Below are 17,997 nucleotides of genomic sequence, written 5' to 3'. Positions count from 1 at the left end.
TTGTTGTAAAATTATTGTGTTCAATATTTGAAAAAGACTGCAGGAGCCTAAAGAAATCTTTGTTGATGCAGAGAAAGAATGTGACACATGTTGATCTAAAGATTATATTGTCAAAGTTAATCATTTGTGTTTAAACTGTGTTTTAAGTAAAGATGATATATTACTTTGCTTATAGCCTATGAATCAAAATGTGAAGTGAAAAATGTGTAATAATTTTACTCTCAATTTATTAGAAAATGAATAGCTAGGCCGATCTTTTAAATGCAACACTTCAATTATGTTCTATAGCCTATATTTAATATTAAAATCAGGAGACTTGCAGATACTGTTTTCTTAAGATATTTAAGGTTTTATTAAAGATTATTTTGTTAAATTAGACTACAAAATGTAAGATTCACAACACTCTTCACTGTGTTTAAAGCATCATTTTAGAATAAAGGGGGTTATTTGCACTCAGATTTATTCTAGATAGCCGATGGGTTTTACACAAAATGAAGTAAGCTATGTTTTGATTGCTAATTGGCTAATTTGTGAATAACTCTGTTTGCCTCCAACACAGCTCGGAGTTTGAATATTTTAAACAAATGATTTATATTAGGCTATAGGCCTTTTCATATTTGATAATTTGATATAGGAACAGACCGGATAGGCTACAGTCCAGTTTTAGCTAGTCATTAAGATTAAGATTAAGATTTACTTTATTGATCCCTGCAAGGGGAAATTCTGTTTTTACACTCTGTAAGTCATGAACACACACATAGGCTGAAGTATACACACATGCACAAACAGGATCCTCTGGACTAATGGAGAGATGTCAGAGTGACGGGCGCTCCTGAACTGATGGTGGTGGGGAGGGGGTTTGGTGCCTTGCTCAAGGGCACCTCGGCAGTGCTCAGGAAGCGATCTGGCACCTCTCCAGCTACCAGACCAACTTCCATATTTGGTCCGCACTGGGACTTGAACCGGCGACCCTCCGGTTCCCAACCCAAGTCCCTACAGACTGAGCTCTGCATCATTAACACCGGAGCTCGTCAAACAGTTCAATTCTTACATTTTCATTTCGGAAGTTGGTTCTTTGGATCTTGTGTGTTTCAGGGAGTCTTTTTATCAAGGTGATAAAAGTCCTCAGCTGAAGCGTGAATTTAGCAAAGTACGTAATTTAAAACTTGTTGGATACTTGTCTGTGTCACTTTGACCGGGGAGTCGGGTTCAGGTTCAGCCTTCGGCGCCTGCAGCGGTTTGTCCTTTTCGTTTTCATTTTGCAGCATGGTCACACCGGCTTGTTTTTACCAGCAGAGGAAGAAAGCGTGAGTCAATCAATGCGATGACTCCTGCTGTCCTCCGGTAATGTTGTGAAGCTGCGAGGGAGAAACCGCTGGTGCGTCTGCTTGTCCTGGCGCCACAGACTCCAGAGATTAATCCAAATGAACCTAGAGTGTAGCACAGAAAACCAATAACATTGTTTGAACAACTTAATAACTATTCATTCTCATCCGACTTAAATATTTATCCATCTACCTAAGAAGCATTCTTTGTCAAATATGTCTCTTCATAGAAATCCAAAGACAGTAAACATCTGAAAGTCTCAAAAGGATAATTCCAGTCAGAATGTGGAGGAGACAGCAACAGTGGGGATTTTCTGTTGATCCTGGTGAGCTCAGCTTCCCGTTCATCAGGAGTCCTGTGGTTGTGTTCACATGGCCAGTCACTGTCACTGCTGATTTAAGCACCACCCACCTACAGTCAAGTCATATTTCTCAACAGCCACTATGCGGTCGCCTTAAAGGAGCAGGACGTATGTTATGTTTAGTGTCCAGTGAGCTTTGTTGGTTTGGAGATTTAAGGAAGGATGGAATAAATCATTGTGTTTTTAATATTGTTCTTTATGTAAGACACTTTGTCCTTGCAGCAAAGTTTTTGTGGAGCATGACTGTCACCATTTTTCTCATCCAGCCTGCAACTCATGGGATTGTGATTTTCACTACTCTAAATCTTATATTGTTGTCCTCTGACAAAATCCTGCTAAAACAAAAAGTGTAATAAAGGACAGACACGATTACAAGACACTTTCATAAGGATGAGCCAATAACTTTTCATGTATTACCCAATATGTGTTGGAAATAACTGTAATAAACAAAACAAACTCAAACTTTCATAGTATAATAAAGAGTGGACTGTTCATGAGTCACATCCTACAGGTCATGATCAATAGCAGATGTGCTGTATGCAAAAACAAAAACACCTTAACTCAAATTCTATGAAGTGTGGGAAGTTGTGACCAAGTGTGTCATGACAATCCCCACAGTCCAGGATTCACAGCAAGGAAGGAAAAACATTGAAATTTGAAATGGTTGATCCATCATCATGTGTAAAATACACAAAGATAACATGAGGATGTTTTTTCACTCAGTCCACGCCATGTTTTTCGCAGCTCATATCAAACAAGCTTTGAGAACCATCAGACCATCATCCAGCCAGGGATGCTTAATTTTGTATTCCCGAATTTCCCCTCTGGGGATCAATAAAGTATTATCCTTAATCAGGCTCAATGATGGGAAGCTAGAGGAAATGTTATTTTTCTTTATACAGGGGACAACTGCATGTACCAAAACATTTCTATGCAATAACATTTGAATATAATACATGTTTGAAATAAAGAATTTCACTGATTTGTGATGATTCCTCTGACCTGTTGATTTGTTTCTATGCTTTCATTCTGTGCAGTAATGATTTAAATAGATCTGTTCAGAGTTAGTGATCCAGATGACTCTGTGTAACTTCTTGTTGAAAAGAGGCTCCTGATAACATGTTCTTTTTTAGGAGTAGTTTAACCACTACACATTTTTGGAACACTTTCAACTGATTACATTTAGAAAATCTTCCACCAGCCAAACATCCCTCGAGGGAAATCAATTCACCAAATACCAATACTGCTTAAGATGTGTGAGTGCTTTATTGAATTCAAAACAAACCAGTTGGGTTTAGATGATGACATACATGCTTTGTGTAGTTCGGTTGACGTCCAATCACAGGGGATCCAGGATCAAGTCCAGATCTATGAAATAGAAGAAAACAAGAAATACATATTTCTTAGCCATTTGTATTCAACAATAAGTTAATATTAAATAATTTATACTAATGGACTATTAATTTAGAGAATCCAGAAAAAAAATGATCTGCAATTTCTATTGTTTTTGAGGGACAGGGCAGTGGATAGAAATCAGGGAGAGAGAAAGATGTGGGAATGACATGCGGGAGAGGAGCCACAGGCAGGATATGAACCTGTGCCGTGTGGTTCCAGGACAACAGCCTCTGTACATTGGGCGCGCAAACTTACCACTACACCAACGGCGACTCAGGCCTTAACTTTTGCACTGACGATTGGAGCAATCACATGTCCAGAGAGAGGTTAGGTATTAGAAAAATCATCAGCATACTACTCCTGCAGGTCAGAGGTCATTGCTTTATCTTTGCCGTCAAGCAAATCATGGATGTGCTGAATTTGCTGTCCTTGTATTCCATCCTGTTTTACTGTTTTGACCACCACAAGGGAACTGCAGGAGCTCTGGCTGTGATGGAGTAAGATGAGGAAAAAAAATTTGATTGATTAAATTTACTTTTACATGAATAAACAGGTTTGTCTTTATAATTAAACTTACAGTGAGAGCTAAATCAGGAGCTAGTACTGGTCCGCTGCTCATGAGGTCGAGTAAGATAAAAGGAGAGAAAAATAAATGATGATTAGTCAGATTTATAATCTCTGAATTTGTAAATCAGTCATATCACATAAATAACCAGGCTATGCTGGTTTAAAGTATTCTGTGTTACTTTTTTCTTTCCAAAGTAGTAGCTCATTCTTCCTGTATGTATCACTTACACAGTGAATGGCAGCAGCATGGTGGTGGAGTAAGAAAACAATGTTAGAATGATGAACAAGCACCAGATTAAAATACAATAATATTATACAGTGAAAGTTGAAAAGAAGTATTTCACTAGTGATGAAATCCACTCAAACACGATTAGCATTTGGAGTACTTCATTTTTTTATTTCAGTCAGAAACTCATACTCATCTTTTTTCAACCACAGTGAGTGACAATCAGCAGCTCTGACTTTGGTCTGCAGGGTCTCCTCCACGGGGGGTCCAGCCGGTGAGTTTAGCTGTGTAGGCCTAGCTTTTCAGTCAGGTGGTCTTCTTCTCTTCAGGGGTTCGAGATTTTGTCTTGCAGACAAAGTTCTAGATAAGGATTTCCAATTTCTTTGCTGAGAGGTTTTTGAAATCTTGAAACTTGGGTCAAGTTCGAGAACAAATGAGAAATTTGGAAAGGCCTGAGGCTCTCATTCTGTTGCCATAATTATTACTGAAGCAGGTGTGTGAGAGATCGGTTAAAATGTGTTGTCTAATACTTGACCATTTTCTTTGGCTGTCATTTTGTACTTTATTTTAACACCATTCATAATGAGAAATAGCAGTTTTGACTTTTCAAAACATCTTCAAGACAGAATATTAATAACACAGAATACTTAAATAAAGTAGGATACAGTAACCCCGTGTTTCAGAATAAAATGTTTTTACACAAATAATACGCTATAAGATTATGTTTTCCCAGACTTATTTGCTCAATATGTGTTTCTTTTACTTTTCTTATGTATTTTAGAGTAACTTGAAGATGTTGCTCTTATGATCAGTTTTTCTTCACCATCCTTAATTTCTGTAAAGGTTCTGAATCTTTTCTCAACATCTGATAACAGCTACAACTGGTCGTTAAAGGAGGAGATGTAGGCCATGTGGATGTATAAAGTCACAGAGAAGGAAATGGTAAATAGACTTGAGCTTGTAGTTGTGCTTTTCTAGTCTTTTAAACCACAGGTCATAGTCTCTCAAGTGGACTTGATTGAGGGTTCGATCCCCAGCTCCTGCAGCAACATGTCCAATGTGTCCTTAGGCAAGACACTTTCCAGCGGCGTATGAATGTGTATGAATGGGATTAGTTACTTCTGATGATCTCGCTACATAGCAACCTCTGCCATCAGCGTGTGAATGTGTAGGTGTGACATGCGGTGTACAAGCACTTGGAGTAGTCAGAAGACTAGAAAAGAGCTATACAACTCAAGCCCATTTCCCATTTTTACCATGTGGGCTTTAAAATAAAGACACAGTCACCACAGGTGTTTTTTCTTGTTTAAGAAAAAATGTGTGTATTTGTGTTTAGTAGTCCAATGCACAGATGAGGGCCACTCCCCGTTTGATCCAATGTCCCTGACTCTGATCTGTAGGCAGCTCCACTGCAATCACATAGTTGGTTGAATGACCGGTTGTAGACAGAGTCCCTACAAAGCAAACAAAGCCATTTAGTGAGAAAATTCAGATAGTAAGTTATTTTTCCATTACTGCACTGAGTTCTCTGCCGGTCCAATGTGCCAACATGAAGGTGTCAGCTTCATGCTGTGGGTGGAAAACACAGAGCTGCACATTTAGACGCTTCATGAAACAGTAAACTAACTGGAGTCTATTTTTGGTGAGTAATAAAACCACTGAGAGGAGATACACACAAACACAAGAGCGAGAAGCCTGAGACTAAGCCATGCTAAAGAAAGTGTTAATGATGCAGCAAAAGTTTTAGTTGCCTATTTCCCTACCAAAAGGAAAATACATTGAATACATTTTTAAATCGGACATTGCGCAGACTAACCAGCACGTGTGAGGGTCTTATAGATGGGGCACACGTAGACCCCAGTGGGTGGAGGTTTGCGGTTAGGTTCCGGGATGAGCCGGATGACCGACATTTCTGTGTAGAGCTCCTTGGGCCTGGAATCCGTGAGTTGACATTCCTGCTTATCCCAGCGAGCACCCTCCAGGAATAGACCGTGGATATAGCAGCCTGAGCTTGGTTTCTCTGTTATCTCTGACACTGGCTTCACTACAACCTGAGGTAGAAAAGAAACAAAAAGAAAAGGGAAAACAAGAAAAGTCAGCGTAAATCATAAAAATATTGTTTAAATACACAAAACCTGGCAGTTTCCTTTACAGTATTTGATATACTCAGTCAGAGTGGTAAATATGTGTGTGCAGAGTTAATACACCTGACAAAAGTTTGTCAGTGAGACAGAAACAGTAGAAATTATAGACTTTCTGATAAACAGCTTACGTCTCACCTCAAAGTCAAATCCAATAGTGTCGATGGAGAAGCCCGAGCGACGGGCATAATTCTGGAGGGTTCCGGTGAGAAAAGCCTGGGGGAAAAAGAAGCCACTAATCCAGAAGACAGGTGGAATGCCATTATAGATCCATCTGTGCATGAAATTGATCCTCTGGAGCAGATCTGACACCCAGGAGGCCAGAGGCTTCAGAGACGGGTAGGCCTAGGGTGAGAGAGACACACCACCAGAGGTATTTATTGTTAGAAAGAAGATCCTGCATTGGTAACAGAATTAAAGAACTGTTTTCAAAATGTTTATTATAAAGCTTCTTAAGGTAGAATATCTGAGTAATATCTCCAACATGATGCAAACAAACAAAGATGGAGATCATATTTTAGGTTCAGTTCCAGACAAGCAGCAGCTGTCTGTACTTTGACATTTTGTGTTTTTATTTCTTTTTAAATAAAAAAAATAAAAAAAGTTGTAAGATTTCAAATTTTGAACAGTGAACATAAGCCCACTGGTATCACCAAGAGCATCATAAAAGTGGTGTGCGTCTTGCCTTAGCTTTCCACATATCAGGCACCAGGTTGTTAAACAGACTGTTGGCCATAAGCTCCAGTTCTGATGACATCACCACTAAACCATTCAGAGCCTTCACAATATCACCCAGACTCTGCGAGATGACCTCCAGCAACTTGTTATATCTGAAAGAAAAAAAAGATACAAGCACCACTTTAGTACTGACGTTTTCATGATTTATGTTATTCATGTTTTCATTTGATGTTTGTCTAGTTTTCATCTAGATAACTGGACATGGGCGTCACTTTGGTTTATTAGTTTGATCAAGTTATGCATATTTTACAGCCTGTTGTCCAAGTGAAGTCCATCCAACATGTGCATACAAAAAACAGTGATGAGAGAGGGATTTAAAATGAGTGATGAACCTCAGAGCTCCATATTACACAGTATCAATAGTATGTTAGCTTAGTGAGGAGGCGTGCATGTATAAAACATCATTTCATTTCAAACCTTGATTGAAGCCTCGAAAATTATTGAGGTTTTCCCTCATTTGCAATGATGTCGAGATAGAAAGAAACAATCACACACTGTGGTAAAGTGGATTGAGATAATTGTCTTAATTTGTCCAAGAGAAACATGAGAGTGGGATGTAAATGATTCCACATTTTTGGAGCAAAATAGCTAAAAACAGATTTTCCAAGTTCAGAGCTAACCCACGGGACTTGAAGCAATAGACAGTGCAGCAAACAACCTCTTCTTAGATTGAAAAGAGGGGCAAATTTTGATTCTAAAGTAGAATCCCGGTTTCAGCTTTAACCTGTTTACCAGCTGCTGAATGTGAGGAGTAAAAGAAAGAGACTCATTAATTAAAATACCAAGATATCTGTCGCTCCATACAGACTCAATTTGTGTACTATGAGAGTTGGAGATCGAAGGGAGGTTAGATGGTTTAGATTTTTTTGAAAACATCATGACTTTGGTTTTGTCTGCATTTAAAACGATCATACTATTTTAAATCATTAAAAATGTGTTGAACAGTGTTAAAAGCAAGTTATAAAAGCTTGGTCTTAAGTGGGTGCAGAGCATCAATGTGTGTTTTATGTTGTTATCTAATAGTACAGCCTGTTGTGTTACCTGATGACCTCCTGCATGAGCACTGTGTTCATGGACTCTTCATAGAGGACCGGGTACTTTTCCATCACCTCCTGAACACTGAAAGGCTGTGGGATCTTTACAACGATGTCTGCCACTATCTCCTCCACTATCTAGAGAACAAAAGAGGACGATCATCCATGAAGCACAACATGTCATTTTAATTATGCAAGTTGTACTAAAACTCCTTCATCAATGTATTTTTGTACCTCCTCATGAGTTTTTCCCCCAGCAGAGGCAGTTCTAGGCTGGAGACGAACCACGGTTCCCAGCAGGGCAAAAGTCTCATTCTGGGCAAAACTGATGTTAGCGTTGTCATGGAGACCAAAGATCTCCGGTGAATCGTTGATGGGCAAACCACGGATGTATGACAAGTAACCCTAGGGTAAGATTTACCATGTGAGGTCACATACTGATAGTAACTGCTGATAGTAATTGTCATCAATTAGTTTGAGGTTCAGCAGTACAGACGTTTTGTGCTTGGATTTAACTGAGATACTTCACATACTACAGCCTGTGATTTTCAGTCAAAGTGATCTATCCTGACCAGTGAGCCAATCAGGGGTGCAACAAACTGATGCTAGACAAAGGTGAAGTCAAATGCATGTCTTGTATTACAATCTTTCGAGGTCTTAGGACTTTATCTGACCTTGATATCCAGATTTGTGTCAATCTGCCTGTAGACTCCAGATGAAGAGTAGTTGTGTTCTTCAACAAGCACATTGGGAGAGTAGAAATCCTCCAACACACTGAGCAAACATCGTCTGTCCCAGTCATCTGTCACACGGCCGCCATAGTTGATCTCTCCAGCAGTGTATCTTAGTACCTGGACAGGAGAAGACAGACATATAAACAAGCAGTAACACACATTCTCTGGTTAAAACAAAAACTTCTGAAACTTACAAAGGACTGTAAGCTCTCTCTCTCTCTTTCTCTCTGATGTGTGAGCTTACAGAAGTAAGCTCACACATCAGTTCTCCACAGTGATCAGAAGAAAAAAAGTACATTAGCAATTAAAGCTACAGTGGGAAACATTATTCCAATAACAAATTTTGATCTTTGCACATTATTAACAATATTAAATTAAAAGTTTCCTTTAAATAAATGCTGATCTGATCTGAGTCTGTGAGCTCCTGCCCCTTTGTATTATTGCTTTTTAAACAACAGAAAACGATCAGGGTTAGCTTGCACAACACTAGCCAATCACAGCCCCCGAGCAAAAACTGCATCATCAAGCTTCCATGTGTCTGTTAGTGGCAGCTCTCTCTCTCTCTTTCTCTCACTCACTCTCCTCGCCACGTGGGGCTGAGACCACAAACGGTGTACAGAACACACCAGTTGCTACTTTTTTCCGCTTTTTTTACACATGTGTATTGATCAGACGTCAGTGTTTCTGTCCTCTAAGTGTGACATAACCAGCACAGTGGATAAGACAGTTTTGTTGTGACAGTGGCTGGAGTGCAATTTAGGTTCTACATTTGGTGGGAGTTGCTTAGACAGTTAATATGAAGTAGCAGAGGGTGAGCCAGAAGGTTATTTTCATTGGAAAGTTCATGATGCCTACTGCCAGAACAGCAATGGATATGTAGTGAAAATGAAGAATTACTGGGACAGGATTAAAGTGATGACGATAAAACAGAAAGAGGGACAAAAAAAGACAAAGAAAATAAAAACACTGTTTAAATCGTGCGGCTTTAGATTTGTTATTGATTGGTTGTAATGAAATATAAACTCTCCCCCACCTTGAATGGGGTGTCCTGATACTCGTCCAGGAACATTTTGAGTTGGCTGATGCAGATATTCAGGTCTCCGTCTGTGAACTCGTAGGGAATGTTAAAGCCTAATGGACCAAACTTCCTTCTCTCAAGAGAAATTCCATGGAAGAGACACAGAGAAAGGAGCAAAGACTTCAAGTGTGCCACCTGAAAAGAACAGAGAGGAATACAGAAGACATAATTGGACATAGTTTTCATAGCAGGTCATGTAATAAAAAGTCAATTTAAAAAGTAGGAGTGTGAGTCAGGACTTTGGTTGAAGAGGTGATAAAGTCATTGGTGAGTCTCAGGTAGGTTTTCTGCAGATTGGCCTTGATTCCCCTGGGAGGCTCGATGGTCATCTTTGATCCATTTTGGAGAATGGAGACGGGGAACTTGTTGCTGGGGAGACTTGTGAGCCACAGACGGAAGTCCTTGTGCACCTGTTTGATAGTTTAAGATAAATGTGGTGCCCATCAGTAAAGTCAGTAAAGGTTTGTCTAACATACAGTATTACCTGGGTGTGCATTATACATATGCAGATGTTCTGACCTTTGTTGGGTCGATGTTCTCAATGAGTCTCTCCAGGGAGGGCATCCAGCTGGGAGCCAGGTGACAGTTCTGGAAGAAGACCCAATGACCTTGTTTCATTGCAGCGTGCATCATGAGCTCAGCCCAGGGGCCCTAAGTCAGACAAGCAGCAGAAGAAGAAAGAAGGTAGACGTGAAGACAACAACAAGAGCTGTGCTAAAAACTACTAAGTAAGGCGTAAGCCTCTAATTTGATATGTAAAATCCAAGTTCCTTAAAGTGTGATCCTTATTTAAGCAGCAGGCAGCATAGATTCAGCTCATCTAACAATAACCAGTTTGATCTTCCAAGAAACTTTCAGGAAGTTGGAGTGCTTAGTTTGATGCAGACAGAAATTTTGGACAGGGTATTGCAAGTGCCAAGCGTGAAACAGCAATTTGGGCTCAAATAATTGGAAGACATGTAACAAACACACTGACATGTATTAAACAGTCACAGGGACAGCGTGTTGCTGTGAACATGTTTGGCTGGTTCCTACGCTTCAGGTTTGGCAGTTGAGTCAGCAATTATCACAAAGGTTGTAGTGGGGTGATGAAATCTACCATGTGTAAAAAAAGAACATTACAGTGTCCCTGGCTATGGTCACAAATAGGGGAAACAATTAGCACCAGTGTGGCCATTCTTAACAAGACAAAGGAGAATGGCCTGGTTCTGTGAGAAAGTGATTTCCTCCAGGGTCAGACAGAGAAGAGTGTCAGAGAAAGAGAAAGAAATCCAAGGCATCCCCCCTGGCACTGACCTGGCCCTGACCCAGAGAGATGGCACTCATTTTCTTTGAGAACTGCATGACGTCGGCAAACTTGTAAAGATCAGCTGCAGGATCAGTGCCAGGGGACAACACAAAGATGAGGGGAGTGGAGAGGGAGGAATCCTTGAAGACCACAGCCAGGTCTGAAGTCTGTTGGAGAGAGACGGGAAAAATTACAAAGTTACTTACTTACTTACTTATTATATACTAGTTATTGAAGTTACAAGCCATAAAGCCAGCTATCATTTTTAGACCAGCCAGGTTTGCAAAGTAAATTCTTTACTTATTAAACAAAGTTTACACCACAGCAAACTCTTACAAAATTGAACTTTACGACACTTCTGGGTGCTCAATGTCAAATGTATGAAAATAGCTGTGTGTTTCAGCAAACATTGGAACTGTTTTTTTTACATAAAAGTAAGGAAGGCAGGAAGAGTAAGGACAGGTGTTCTACCTGAGGTTCTATGAAGCGTTGTCCCAGCTGAGCTGATACGTAGTCCTGCAGGCCTTGAACGAGACAGTCAGCCCTCAGACAGCGGAGGACCAACAGCCTCTGGAATGAGTCCAGCTCTGTGTCCCACTCGCCTGGCAGGGGCTCCCTTTGTCAAAAACAAAGTTCCATGCACACCATGTTAGAGACAGTATGACAGCTTCTGCACAGAACAAATGAGGGTAACAAGCGAGCACCTGTGAGGGTGGTTGCTATCAAAAATTCTCTTGAAACCCTGAAGATGTTCGGGGAAGCTCTCTGCCAGGTTGCTGAAGTTGTCCAGAGCACTGAGGCCAAGAATGTCCCGCCAGGCTCGATCTGACAGCCAACTCACTGCAGGGTTAGTCAGCTCTTGCATCGGCATCCCTCCTGATAGCAGGTAGCGCCACTCAGCCTGCCACAGGGAGACGAACCACACTCATCAAATTTCCTTACAATAAACTGACTAATGTGTTGCATGGGTTCTTACAGGAAATGAAGGAGAGGAGTGAGAGACAGCAAATTATTCTGTGACTCACCATATTAATTTTGTTATCATTCATCATGATGCGAGTGCAAAGGAGGAAGGCAAACATAAGTTTGTGCTTCTCAAACAAGCTGCGGCACACGTTGCTGTACAGGCTGAAGGTGAAAAATTCATTGATGTTTTTGATTCTCTTCTCCACCGTGTCTGTGAAAGACATGTTGAGACAAAGTCAGTTTTAGCTGGTGAGACCACTTCTGTTTTTTTCTACCTGCAAATTCTTGTTTCAGAATGATTCATAACTTCTCCAAGTAAAGTGTACTATGATAATATCTCACTACCTGCTCTTTCAGAGTTTGCAATGCCAGCCATGAAGATCCGAAGGAACCACTCCAGAGAGTACTGGTACATGGGGTCTACATTGGATAGGTCAGATACACAGAAGAAGAGGATCTGTGTGCGCACAGCCACTGGCACATACTCCAAACGTGTGGCATCAATGTCCTTCTCTGTCTGCTCTGCTGCTATCACTTTAGCCTGCCCAAATAATTGTGTAAAAAGTGGATTATTTATTTGATGGCAAAGGTGTCATACATGAGGTTGTTTTGGGATAGCACTGAAAATAAATAAAAAGGACGAACTGACCTTGATCTCTCCTGCTTTAATCTTGGAAGCCTCCAAGACTTGGATGAGCTCTTCATTGTCCACAGGGTTTCCTTCTGTGGAGCTCAGACGGAACAGAATCTCATCCTCAATTTCTTTTAGCTCCTGTTTCATCTGAGCATTGCTGACGATCAGCTGGTTCTTAGCCTCCTCAAGGTCTGGACGTTCCTCAGCCACAACCTGACCCAGCAGCTGGTCCTCTAGACCACTGTAAATATACAAAAAAACTTAAACTTGGATCTGAAAAAACAAGGGTTTTCTGTCCCGAAAACAGTCACAACCATTGTTGTTGATCTACCAAATCTTTTATCAAGCATTAATACATAAGCACAAATTTAGGGAGCTTGTTTAAATAGCATCATTACAAATACATACATGTGGCACAGACAGAAGTACCTACCAAAATAAGATCAATATTATGAAGAAATACATTTAGCTTTTGTCTGAAAATGCATACCTGGGTGATAGAGTGAAGTTTATAAGGGTGACATTGGTGGAAACTTCTGGAGAGTAGTGTGGGTTAGGTAGCTTGGTGGTAATGTACATCTTGAAGTCTTCATGGTAAGGGATGACTGAGTCGCCCAGCTTCAGCACTGTATTGCCCTGCTGCTTAAATGTCTACAGGCCCAAAATGGGCATAACAGATCAGTATATGGTAGATATTTGCATAACGCTAACATACAATACGGGTAATGATTATTTGGAACATATGTGTGTGTATTTACCTGTTGCAACAAGACAGGTTCTAGGGCTGGATCCAACTCCTCTCCTACACTCTCCAGGACGCAGGGTTTCCCAAAGCAAATGGCGTTCTCCAGACTGCGTAGGAAGTCCTGGTCTCTAAGCTTCATAGCCTCCAATCCATTGTCTCGCTCCTGCATCATGAAAGGAAGCAAGAATGAATGAACAGCGGAAACAAGAATGAATGAACAGTGCATAAAATAAAACTTCAGATATAAAGAGGCTTTCCATAGTAGTTGTGGATGATGTGAGTAAGAGACAAAAAAACAACAATACACAACCAAAGCAGGCACCCGTGTTTGTACTGAACCTTGTATATCATATTTAGCATCTGCATAGTCTGCTTTTTCATTTGTTGATAGTGGTGAATAAGGTTCACATGTGGTGGGAAGGGATGAATTAAAATCTTGATGTGGTGTCTTTGATGAGTTTTTTGTCTCACTGGCACCCTCTGCAGTCTCGGTCTGATCAACAGAAAAGTGTTCTCACCATAGTTTTGATCCATGTGTTTGCTTGTCCCTGAGGATCAATGAAGAGTGCCCAGCGCAGAGAGTACTGCGTAATCACACCATTCTCCACTGAATGGTTGTCTTTTGGCAATCCTGATATCTATGCACATAGAAATGACAGTGTTCAAATGTGTGATAAAAGAAAATAGCCTAGTTAATTAGGGTCTAAAAGCACATACCAGTCAGCCTGATGGTCTGACTATTCTTATTCTCATGTAACAGTTAAGATCGGTCTTAAGAAGTGTAGACCCTGAAAGTCAGATCATGAAAGCTTGTTTCTAACCTGCCAGGAACGGATCTTGACTGGATCTCCAAGAGTGCTGATCAGGTTTGGTTCTTCAGTGTGCGGGACACTTAGCTCTTTGAAACAAATCAGCCACTCCTCTGCCATGGCTGCCCTGTACTCTCCCTAAACACACAACAAATGAACCTTTATGAAATCATGCAATAATGCTGAACTGTTGAGCACAAATATATGTACTGCAAGTCAAGGGCCACACAGAGACAGTCACACACAAGGCCTTTCCAACAAAAATCTACACTTGTACTTTTGTCTCCAACAGTATCAATCAGTAAGGTTCAGATTTCTGGTTTAATCAAGTTTTAGCTTGAGTTATGTCAACAGGCAGAAAGGAACTTATCAAAACTTACTTTTGACTAGTCAACAATCACTGAATTAAATGAATCATATTCAGTCATTTATGATACGATACATGTATCTATAAAATAAATGCAACTTTCAACTTTCTAATCACTGAGGTACAACCAACTTACAGTGAAGGGTCCCAGGTATGCTATATATCCTGCAGACAGCAGCACGTCACCTGTCACATTATTAACCATGTAATCCAGATGTTGTACTGTTTCCTTCCAACGCACCTTCTCATCTGCAAGACCACCTATAAGCTATAAGAGAAAAAAATAAACATGAAGAAAAATTAAAAAACATATTCAGTTATATATTTATATATTTTCTAAAACACATTTGCACTGTACTCTTGATTGCACTGATTATCCACAGAAAATAGTCTACATATATTCCTACATTTAATGCACTTCATTATTGGTTTTCCCTGAAATGTTATTTTTCATTTATTTTCTACCTATGTGTACCCTGTTCACCATCACTCTGTTTATTGTGTCACAAAAATGCTTACATTTCTTCCTTTAAATTACGAGAGTTTTGTCTTATCTTGTCTTATCCATAACCCTGACCTTGTCTGCTCGGACGAGGCGGGCTCCACACAACTGAAACTTATTGTCCAGCTCGTCCTTCTTTGCCAAGCAGGCTTGGTACTTGGCCTGCAGAGTGGCAATGCCTCCCTCCACTACTGCCAGCTTTTCATTGGCATCATCCAGGATGAGCTGGGTAGCCGCTAAGTCTTCCTGAGCCTCTTCGAGAGCTTGCTGTGAAAATATTTACAATTTAGTGACAAAATGACTCTCTTATTTGAACACATTTAGGAAAAAGGTGTCTTAAACAAGATATTGAACAATGTAGATATTTGTATTTACCCTTTTAGGTTCCACAGCCCTAGCCACAAAATGATAAACATGCATGGCCCGCACCCACTGGCAAATGGAGGTACAGGCTTTGGAAACCTTGGCAATGGAGGCTGGCTGGAATTCCTCATTATCTATGTAGGGCTGGACTAAGTTTATCACACTATCCGGGATATTCTCCTGCAGAATTGACAATTGGGGGAAAAAACCCTGCTCTTAATACAACTCAAGCAGGAAATGATGCAACAAACACTGGATGTAATAGAATTCAAGAGCATAAAACCAAATTAAAAGAGACATAACTCTTTTTCCTGAAAAAAAAGTGAAAAATTCCCCATTAATAGTAAAACATGTCAATAATAAATCAACCTGATGTGTGCTTTACCTTATCATACTTGAAGAGGCTCTCCAGGAACTTGCCAGGGTCTTGTAGCAGACACTTGCCAGGTTCCCAGTAGTCATCAATCTTAGTACCAGGCTTCTCTCCAGGAACTCTTTTGGGTTTGATGCCTTTCATAATGCACATCGCCTCGATAACCAGCCTCACCCCCTGTGGAGGTCGCTGCATCGCTCGTAACTATAAGAAAAAAAAAAACAATTATCGGTAATTCATATTTTTTACATGCAAACAGTATCCCATTTGAAGAATGTAAAACCAATGATCATCAAACTCTCTGACCTCGGTGACATCACCCTTGTTGAGGGACTTGAGGCTCGTGAGAGCAGCATCCAGGGCTGGCAGAGCCTCATCCAAGTCTCTCTGGGCATCTGCAGCGATGGCTCCTGCAAAACGGGCTTTCTCTGAAGCTTTGGCTTCCTCAGCTTGTACTGACTTACGGGTTTCCTCTGCAACCACTGTGTCTACCTGGCAGTGTACAGAAGAAATGACAATCAAGGACCACAGATTATAAATGAATGAACATACATGGGACAAACGCTTTATAGTGTCCAGTGCTGCCCACTCTTTTGTTCCACCATCAATGATTTTAAATATCGTGGTCATGAAAACAAAGAGTTTCAGTTCATTCAAGATTTTTTCAAAACCAAAAGTAATTTAAACTGAAAAGTTTTTGGCTATGAAATGTTTCTTTTTATTTCTTACTTTGATGGTCTCCATAGTGACTTCGGTGTCCTTGGCAGCCTCCTCCAAAAGAGGTCTCATCGACTCCAGTTCCTCCTGCATATTACTCACATCCTCAGCTGTGCTAAGAAGCTACAAGACAGCAGGTAGTCAGATAAGAATGCTTACAACTCATGCACTACACATGATAAATCGAACTTCTAGGTCTTTTGTTTATTTTATGTTTATTTTGTATAATCATTATTAAGATGCCTTGCCTTGTCCAGGCCAGTCTTCATGCGCAGACGAGCACCACACAACTCTTGCTTCTTACGTCCAATGAGATCTGAGAATATTTTGAGCAGTTCCAGGTAACTCTTGGGAGTGATGTAGTTGTGTCGCGAAAGCTCAGCCAGGTACTGTTCACACTTCTTGGCTACTGTCTGGTGGATCTTAACACACATCAGTGTCTGGAAGAAGGGAATCCATCAGGAGAAGACAATGCTTTATGATCATTTTTATTTTGGGAGTTATTTTTCCTTTTGTAAGCAGCCAATAGTTTGTATTTATTTAACAAGATAATATTCTGTTTTCAGTGGTTTGAAAGTTGCTTGAGAATGTTTTCCATCACCGTGCGCTTACTGCTTCAACTGTTTGCAAACTCTTGTTTCTGTTACTTGGCCTGAATTACTCCAGAGTCAATACAAACTATAAATCTGGCTCAAACTAACAGTGCAGACTATTCTCTGTCACATCACATTCACCTTGTTGTTTTGTTTAACGGAATGATTAAGTTGGTTTCTATACAATATTATTTAAAGGATGTAAATATTTCAATGTAAAGTACCTCCCTGCTAAGAACTTCCTGCCAGTAAAGCTTTCTAACATCCACACACAAATAAACACACAAACATCACCCTCACCAGTCCTCTTGTAGCTGTCGGGCTTAATTCAAGCTCAGGCAACTCATTAAGAAATGATGTGGCAACAGCCTGAAGAGCCTCCTCTGGCCAGGCGCTGAACCAGTCTATGGTACAACATGTCACCAGGGAGGGAAACTGCCTGAGCCGGGCACGAAACACCTCACCAATAGGACTGTGGAGGAAAAAGTGAAGGTGAAGGGGAGAGGCGGGGGAGAATAGGGAGTAGGGTGATGGACAAGCTCAAAGGAATTATCTTGGTTAACGTTTGATCATGTATGTTTTGAACAATTGCTAACCTCATGCAAAGCACAGTGTGGATGTTGGTGCGGACTCTCCTGATGTAAGCAGCCATGAGGTTGGATTTAGTTGGCTGTTGGCCCAGATCTTGCACCACTGGCTTCATGGCTGCTAGGATGCGTTCCTGCTCGTCTGACGCGTACAAGTTGGGAACATCTCCAGAGTTCAAAATGTTGTTGATATCCTCCAGGAATGACTCACTCTTAATCTGGGAGAATAACACAAATGCAATGATAAGCCTTCTGTCCTGGTGAGAACAGACAAACATTACTGCGTAGATGATCAACTTTAATTTAAGTTCATACTCTCAAACAAACTGACCCCAAATAAGTGCAGTCAGTATAACCACTGTGTAGGATTGCTATTTGCGTAGTTCATACTGTAAAATCACAGTGCAGTCTAAAGGACTGTGTGGTTGTATAGAGTATAATGTAGAAGGTGAT

The 17,997-nt window shown here is 40.5% G+C and overlaps 1 pseudogene; it reads right to left on the bottom strand.

Moving 5' to 3' along the window:
- Window positions 1-5,168: 5,168 nt before the first annotated feature.
- LOC132955698 (dynein axonemal heavy chain 1-like) overlaps window positions 5,169-17,997 on the bottom strand; it is a 29,035-nt pseudogene continuing 16,206 nt past the window's right edge.

The sequence above is a fragment of the Labrus mixtus genome, chromosome 21 (assembly GCF_963584025.1).
Source record: "Labrus mixtus chromosome 21, fLabMix1.1, whole genome shotgun sequence".
In the NCBI taxonomy this organism is placed as follows: Eukaryota; Metazoa; Chordata; class Actinopteri; order Labriformes; family Labridae; genus Labrus; species Labrus mixtus.
This window is presented reverse-complemented; position numbering and strand designations above follow the sequence as displayed.